Source organism: Schistocerca piceifrons, unplaced genomic scaffold (assembly GCF_021461385.2).
Source record: "Schistocerca piceifrons isolate TAMUIC-IGC-003096 unplaced genomic scaffold, iqSchPice1.1 HiC_scaffold_2327, whole genome shotgun sequence".
Classification (NCBI taxonomy): domain Eukaryota; kingdom Metazoa; phylum Arthropoda; class Insecta; order Orthoptera; family Acrididae; genus Schistocerca; species Schistocerca piceifrons.
The window spans coordinates 1-7,500 of NW_025728259.1; the positions used below are offsets into that span (position 1 = coordinate 1).

General features: G+C 57.8%; 2 non-coding genes across 2 annotated transcripts; both read right to left on the reverse strand.

The window, feature by feature from the left end:
- Positions 1-2,798: 2,798 nt before the first annotated feature.
- On the reverse strand, positions 2,799-2,954 carry LOC124742640. Its single transcript, XR_007010269.1, has one exon. It is a non-coding gene; the product is annotated as a 5.8S ribosomal RNA (ribosomal RNA).
- Positions 2,955-3,305: 351 nt separating this feature from the next.
- Positions 3,306-5,208, reverse strand: LOC124742632. The gene has a single exon (XR_007010266.1). It is a non-coding gene; the product is annotated as a small subunit ribosomal RNA (ribosomal RNA).
- Positions 5,209-7,500: the final 2,292 nt, after the last annotated feature.

Genomic DNA, 7,500 nt, shown 5'->3' on the forward strand with positions numbered 1-7,500 from the left:
AGGCCAAGGCACGGGACCGAGCTCGGATCCTGCACGCAGGTTGAAGCACCGGGGCGCGAACGCCGCGCAGGCGCGCGCATCCTGCACCGCCGGCCAGCACGAGGCCGACCAACGGCGAGAGCAGACCACGCCCGCGCTAAACGCCCGCACTTACCCGGCACCCCTACGGCACTCACCTCGCCCAGGCCCGGCACGTTAGCGCTGACCCACTTCCCGACCAAGCCCGACACGCCCCGATCCTCAGAGCCAATCCTTATCCCGAAGTTACGGATCCAATTTGCCGACTTCCCTTACTACATTATTCTATCGACTAGAGGCTCTTCACCTTGGAGACCTGCTGCGGATATGGGTACGAACCGGCGCGACACCTCCACGTGGCCCTCTCCCGGATTTTCAAGGTCCGAGGGGAAGATCGGACACCGCCGCAACTGCGGTGCTCTTCGCGTTCCAAACCCTATCTCCCTGCTAGAGGATTCCAGGGAACTCGAACGCTCATGCAGAAAAGAAAACTCTTCCCCGATCTCCCGACGGCGTCTCCGGGTCCTTTTGGGTTACCCCGACGAGCATCTCTAAAAGAGGGGCCCGACTTGTATCGGTTCCGCTGCCGGGTTCCGGAATAGGAACCGGATTCCCTTTCGCCCAACCGGGGGCCAGCACAAAGCGCATCATGCTATGACGGCCCCCATCAACATCGGATTTCTCCTAGGGCTTAGGATCGACTGACTCGTGTGCAACGGCTGTTCACACGAAACCCTTCTCCGCGTCAGCCCTCCAGGGCCTCGCTGGAGTATTTGCTACTACCACCAAGATCTGCACCGACGGCGGCTCCAGGCAGGCTCACGCCCAGACCCTTCTGCGCCCACCGCCGCGACCCTCCTACTCGTCAGGGCTTCGCGGCCGGCCGCAAGGACCGGCCATGACTGCCAGACTGACGGCCCGAGTATAGGCACGACGCTTCAGCGCCATCCATTTTCAGGGCTAGTTGCTTCGGCAGGTGAGTTGTTACACACTCCTTAGCGGATTCCGACTTCCCATGGCCACCGTCCTGCTGTCTTAAGCAACCAACGCCTTTCATGGTTTCCCATGAGCGTCGATTCGGGCGCCTTAACTCGGCGTTTGGTTCATCCACAGCGCCAGTTCTGCTTACCAAAAGTGGCCCACTTGGCACTCCGATCCGAGTCGTTTGCTCGCGGCTTCAGCATATCAAGCAAGCCGGAGATCTCACCCATTTAAAGTTTGAGAATAGGTTGAGGTCGTTTCGGCCCCAAGGCCTCTAATCATTCGCTTTACCGGATGAGACTCGTACGAGCACCAGCTATCCTGAGGGAAACTTCGGAGGGAACCAGCTACTAGATGGTTCGATTAGTCTTTCGCCCCTATACCCAGCTCCGACGATCGATTTGCACGTCAGAATCGCTACGGACCTCCATCAGGGTTTCCCCTGACTTCGTCCTGGCCAGGCATAGTTCACCATCTTTCGGGTCCCAACGTGTACGCTCTAGGTGCGCCTCACCTCGCAATGAGGACGAGACGCCCCGGGAGTGCGGAGGCCGCCGCCCCGTGAAGGGCGGGGAAGCCCCATCCTCCCTCGGCCGCGCAAGGCGAGACCTTCACTTTCATTACGCCTTTAGGTTTCGTACAGCCCAATGACTCGCGCACATGTTAGACTCCTTGGTCCGTGTTTCAAGACGGGTCGTGAAATTGTCCAAAGCTGAAGCGCCGCTGACGGGAGCGATTATTCCGCCCGAGAGCATCCCGAGCCAACAGCGGCGCGGGTCCGGGGCCGGGCCAGGTAGGTCCGTCATCCGGGAAGAACCGCGCGCGCTTGCCGGGAGCCCGAGCGCCCAAAGGGGCGAATCGACTCCTCCAGATATACCGCCGGGCAGCCAGCCAGGACACCGGGGCTCTGCCCAACAGACGCGAACCGAGCCCGCGGAAGGACAGGCTGCGCACCCGGGCCGTAGGCCGGCACCCAGCGGGTCGCGACGTCCTACTAGGGGAGAAGTGCGGCCCACCGCACACCGGAACGGCCCCACCCCGCGGCGAGTGGAAGGCAACCGGACACGACCCCGCCGCGGATTGCTCCGCGCGGGCGGCCGGCCCCATCTGCCGAGGGCGGAGGCCAGTGGCCGGATGGGCGTGAATCTCACCCGTTCGACTTTCGGACTTCTCACGTTTACCCCAGAACGGTTTCACGTACTTTTGAACTCTCTCTTCAAAGTTCTTTTCAACTTTCCCTCACGGTACTTGTTCGCTATCGGTCTCGTGGTCATATTTAGTCTCAGATGGAGTTTACCACCCACTTGGAGCTGCACTCTCAAGCAACCCGACTCGAAGGAGAGGTCCCGCCGACGCTCGCACCGGCCGCTACGGGCCTGGCACCCTCTACGGGCCGTGGCCTCATTCAAGTTGGACTTGGGCTCGGCGCGAGGCGTCGGGGTAGTGGACCCTCCCAAACACCACATGCCACGACAGGCGGCAGCCTGCGGGGTTCGGTGCTGGACTCTTCCCTGTTCGCTCGCCGCTACTGGGGGAATCCTTGTTAGTTTCTTTTCCTCCGCTTAGTAATATGCTTAAATTCAGCGGGTAGTCTCGCCTGCTCTGAGGTCGTTGTACGAGGTGTCGCACGCCACACCGCCAGCCGGCTGTGCACGCTACCGAGAAAGTACCGGTATGCGAACCGCCAGGCGACGGGCGCGCATCGCACGTTTGAGGAGACGCGGCCGGCCCCACAGGCGGCCGCGACACTCCCAGGTCTGCGAAGCGGGGCAAACGCCGCGCGCTTCAGTATACGTAGCCGACCCTCAGCCAGACGTGGCCCGGGAACGGAATCCATGGACCGCAATGTGCGTTCGAAACGTCGATGTTCATGTGTCCTGCAGTTCACATGTCGACGCGCAATTTGCTGCGTTCTTCATCGACCCACGAGCCGAAGTGATCCACCGTCCTGGGTGATCTTTTCTCAGTTTCCGCCGTCTCTTTCGAGACGGTCGCATAGGCGGGAGTGAGGCGTGTGGCGGCCCCTGTTCCAGCGTTCTGTGTCCAACGGCCTCACGGCCGACGGGCGTCGTACGGCTCCACACCGGAGCGGACAGGCACTCGGGCGAAAGTCATTCAAAACCGGCGCCAGGCGCCAGGTGCCGCAGGCCAGCCGCTCCAGCGCTTCAGCGCTCGTACCACACAACATTGCCGCTAGTTTTGAGAGGCACGCGTGGTTCCGCACGCGGCGCACGGCTACGGCGAGCCGTACAGGTAGCGTGTTGCGCGACACGACACGCACATCGAAAGACATGCAGTCTAGTCGGTAATGATCCTTCCGCAGGTTCACCTACGGAAACCTTGTTACGACTTTTACTTCCTCTAAATGATCAAGTTTGGTCATCTTTCCGGTAGCATCGGCAACGACAGAGTCAATGCCGCGTACCAGTCCGAAGACCTCACTAAATCATTCAATCGGTAGTAGCGACGGGCGGTGTGTACAAAGGGCAGGGACGTAATCAACGCGAGCTTATGACTCGCGCTTACTGGGAATTCCTCGTTCATGGGGAACAATTGCAAGCCCCAATCCCTAGCACGAAGGAGGTTCAGCGGGTTACCCGACCTTTCGGCCTAGGAAGACACGCTGATTCCTTCAGTGTAGCGCGCGTGCGGCCCAGAACATCTAAGGCATCACAGACCTGTTATTGCTCAATCTCGTGCGGCTAGAAGCCGCCTGTCCCTCTAAGAAGAAAAGTAATCGCTGACAGCACGAAGGATGTCACGCGACTAGTTAGCAGGCTAGAGTCTCGTTCGTTATCGGAATTAACCAGACAAATCGCTCCACCAACTAAGAACGGCCATGCACACCACCCACCGAATCAAGAAAGAGCTATCAATCTGTCAATCCTTCCGGTGTCCGGGCCTGGTGAGGTTTCCCGTGTTGAGTCAATTAAGCCGCAGGCTCCACTCCTGGTGGTGCCCTTCCGTCAATTCCTTTAAGTTTCAGCTTTGCAACCATACTTCCCCCGGAACCCAAAAGCTTTGGTTTCCCGGAGGCTGCCCGCCGAGTCATCGGAGGAAACTGCGGCGGATCGCTGGCTGGCATCGTTTATGGTTAGAACTAGGGCGGTATCTGATCGCCTTCGAACCTCTAACTTTCGTTCTTGATTAATGAAAACATACTTGGCAAATGCTTTCGCTTCTGTTCGTCTTGCGACGATCCAAGAATTTCACCTCTAACGTCGCAATACGAATGCCCCCGCCTGTCCCTATTAATCATTACCTCGGGTTCCGAAAACCAACAAAATAGAACCGAGGTCCTATTCCATTATTCCATGCACACAGTATTCAGGCGGGCTTGCCTGCTTTAAGCACTCTAATTTGTTCAAAGTAAACGTGCCGGCCCACCGAGACACTCAATAAAGAGCACCCTGGTAGGATTTCAACGGGGTCCGCCTCGGGACGCACGAGCACGCACGAGGCGGTCGCACGCCTTCAGCTCGCCCCACCGGCAGGACGTCCCACGATACATGCCAGTTAAACACCGACGGGCGTGAACCAACAGCGTGGGACACAAATCCAACTACGAGCTTTTTAACCGCAACAACTTTAATATACGCTATTGGAGCTGGAATTACCGCGGCTGCTGGCACCAGACTTGCCCTCCAATAGATACTCGTTAAAGGATTTAAAGTGTACTCATTCCGATTACGGGGCCTCGGATGAGTCCCGTATCGTTATTTTTCGTCACTACCTCCCCGTGCGGGAGTGGGTAATTTGCGCGCCTGCTGCCTTCCTTGGATGTGGTAGCCGTTTCTCAGGCTCCCTCTCCGGAATCGAACCCTGATTCCCCGTTACCCGTTACAACCATGGTAGGCGCAGAACCTACCATCGACAGTTGATAAGGCAGACATTTGAAAGATGCGTCGCCGGTACGAGGACCGTGCGATCAGCCCAAAGTTATTCAGAGTCACCAAGGCAAACGGACCGGACGAGCCGACCGATTGGTTTTGATCTAATAAAAGCGTCCCTTCCATCTCTGGTCGGGACTCTGTTTGCATGTATTAGCTCTAGAATTACCACAGTTATCCAAGTAACGTGGGTACGATCTAAGGAACCATAACTGATTTAATGAGCCATTCGCGGTTTCACCTTAATGCGGCTTGTACTGAGACATGCATGGCTTAATCTTGAGACAAGCATATGACTACTGGCAGGATCAACCAGGGAGCTGCGTCAACTAGAGCTGAGCAGCCGGCCGCCCGGGAGTGTGTCCCGGGGGCCCGCGCGAACACGCAAGCGTCCCGCTCAATCATTCTGCAAACAGGAGGAGGCTGAGCTCCCCTGCACAATACACCTCGAAACCCTCTCAGGTCCCGGCGGCGCGCAGCGCCGTCCCAAGTACTTGGTCGGGTTCGAGAGAGGCGCAATCGCCCGGAGTTAGGCGAGTAGACGCTTTCGGTGCGACCACCCGTGCTCCCAACTGAGCTTGCCGCTGCCGACAGAGGCCCGGGAGCGTGCTGTCGTGGCATTGCCGGCGGGAGACAACACGCGCCACCTACGGTGACCGGCAGCTCCAACGCCAGCGCCACAGAAGGACAAAAAGCCCACTTGGGTGCCGAGCGAACTCTCCCAGCACAGCGCACGCGCCAACACATCCGCACAGCTGCGATACAAACCACCAGCGAGAACCGCTGGGGCGACCGAGCAGCAGACGGCGTCGCGGCGCCGAGCGCCGGGCGGCGGCGCATCCTCAACGCACACAGTCCTCAATCGGACCAGCACACTGAAGATGTCCACCGCGCTTCGCACCGGGCCCGCGAGGACCTACTTTGGCCGCACGGCGCCGCGCGCAGGGTGCGCCGGCGCGCAGCTGCGACGCCTGCCGCGTCCGTCGGCCGGCGCGCCTGCCACTGGCCGCCCCCACCAGCCGGCTGTAGCGCGTGCGCCCACGCACCGCGCGGCCAGCACGCCGGGAGGCGCCCCCTCACCGGCCGGGGACGGTCCCACCCAGCCACCGCCGCGTATCGCTTCACACCCAGATGCCGTTCAGTTTCGTCGGCATGGTGGGTATCGCTGGAACAACCGGTTAGTACCTCAACCTATCGTCGCCATCACCGATTCACCCCTAGCGAGAACAACCGCACCACAACAGGTTACCATTTGTTCATTTGCGTAACTTCACCAGAAAACGCAGGCGTCCATCGCCATTTGCAACTTCAACGATTATTGCATGCCTGTGTCAGGTGTCACGCCACACTACGTCTGCCCACATACACGCAACAAAATGTGCACGCCTAGACAATACGTGGAAGGTGGCCCCCGTACGTATGCGATGTCCATTGCTCGAACGACTGTCAACCGGCCTCTGTAGCATGTCGCAGATATGGAACGCGGTGCACCATGCCATCACGGTGTGTGAGGAGAGACGACTAGGTCCGAATACATCAACAGACAGCTCATGCTGATCGCCATCCACGGCGTCCGTTCCTCCCACACGTCTCTATGGCGTACCACACTGCAATCCAGCTCTCATAGGGAGACGACACGTAGCTGCGTGCACAATATTTGCACTGTATGGTCCGCCGTTTTTGGGCGCAGTCGTTGTGCGGTCACACATGTGCCACGATGTATCATTCAGTACATAAGGACGAATGTGCAGTACAGATTGTGGTTCACGCGTACGACATCAGCGGACAGTTGACACAGGCCGCACCACAACGTAGCCTGAGTACGTCGCATGCGAAGGGCATTGAACATGCAAACTTCTCACCAACCAGCTTGCGAAGGCAGGGGGCAAGGTGGGGACGTGGGGAGGGGCGGCATGTACGTCCTGCTGCCATCCACATTACAGTGTACAGCAGGAGCATGTGGAAAGTGAGCAAGACTTGCAAGGTGTTTAACATGAAGCGATACACAGGGGTGCGGGCAGTGCGAGTAGCGAACTATATTGCGAGGGTTGCGGGTGGGCAACACTACAGTAATTGAACGAGTCGTATAACAATTACAGAGCAGGTTTAGGCGACAACGTGGGTTACGTTAAGGCGACAACATGGGTTAGGTTAAGGCACAACATGGGTTAGGTTAAGGCACAACATGGGTTAGGTTAAGGCACAACATGGGTTAGGTTAAGGCACAACATGGGTTAGGTTAAGGCACAACATGGGTTAGGTTAAGGCACAACATGGGTTAGGTTAAGGCACAACATGGGTTAGGTTAAGGCACAACATGGGTTAGGTTGAGGCACAACATGGGTTAGGTTAAGGCACAACATGGGTTAGGTTGAGGCACAACATGGGTTAGGTTGAGGCACAACATGGGTTAGGTTGAGGCACAACATGGGTTAGGTTAAGGTACAACATGGGTTAGGTTAAGGTACAACATGGGTTAGGTTAAGGTACAACATGGGTTAGGTTAAGGTACAACATGGGTTAGGTTAAGGTACAACATGGGTTAGGTTAAGGTACAACATAGGTTAGGTTAAGGTACAACATAGGTTAGGTTAAGGTACAACATAGGTTA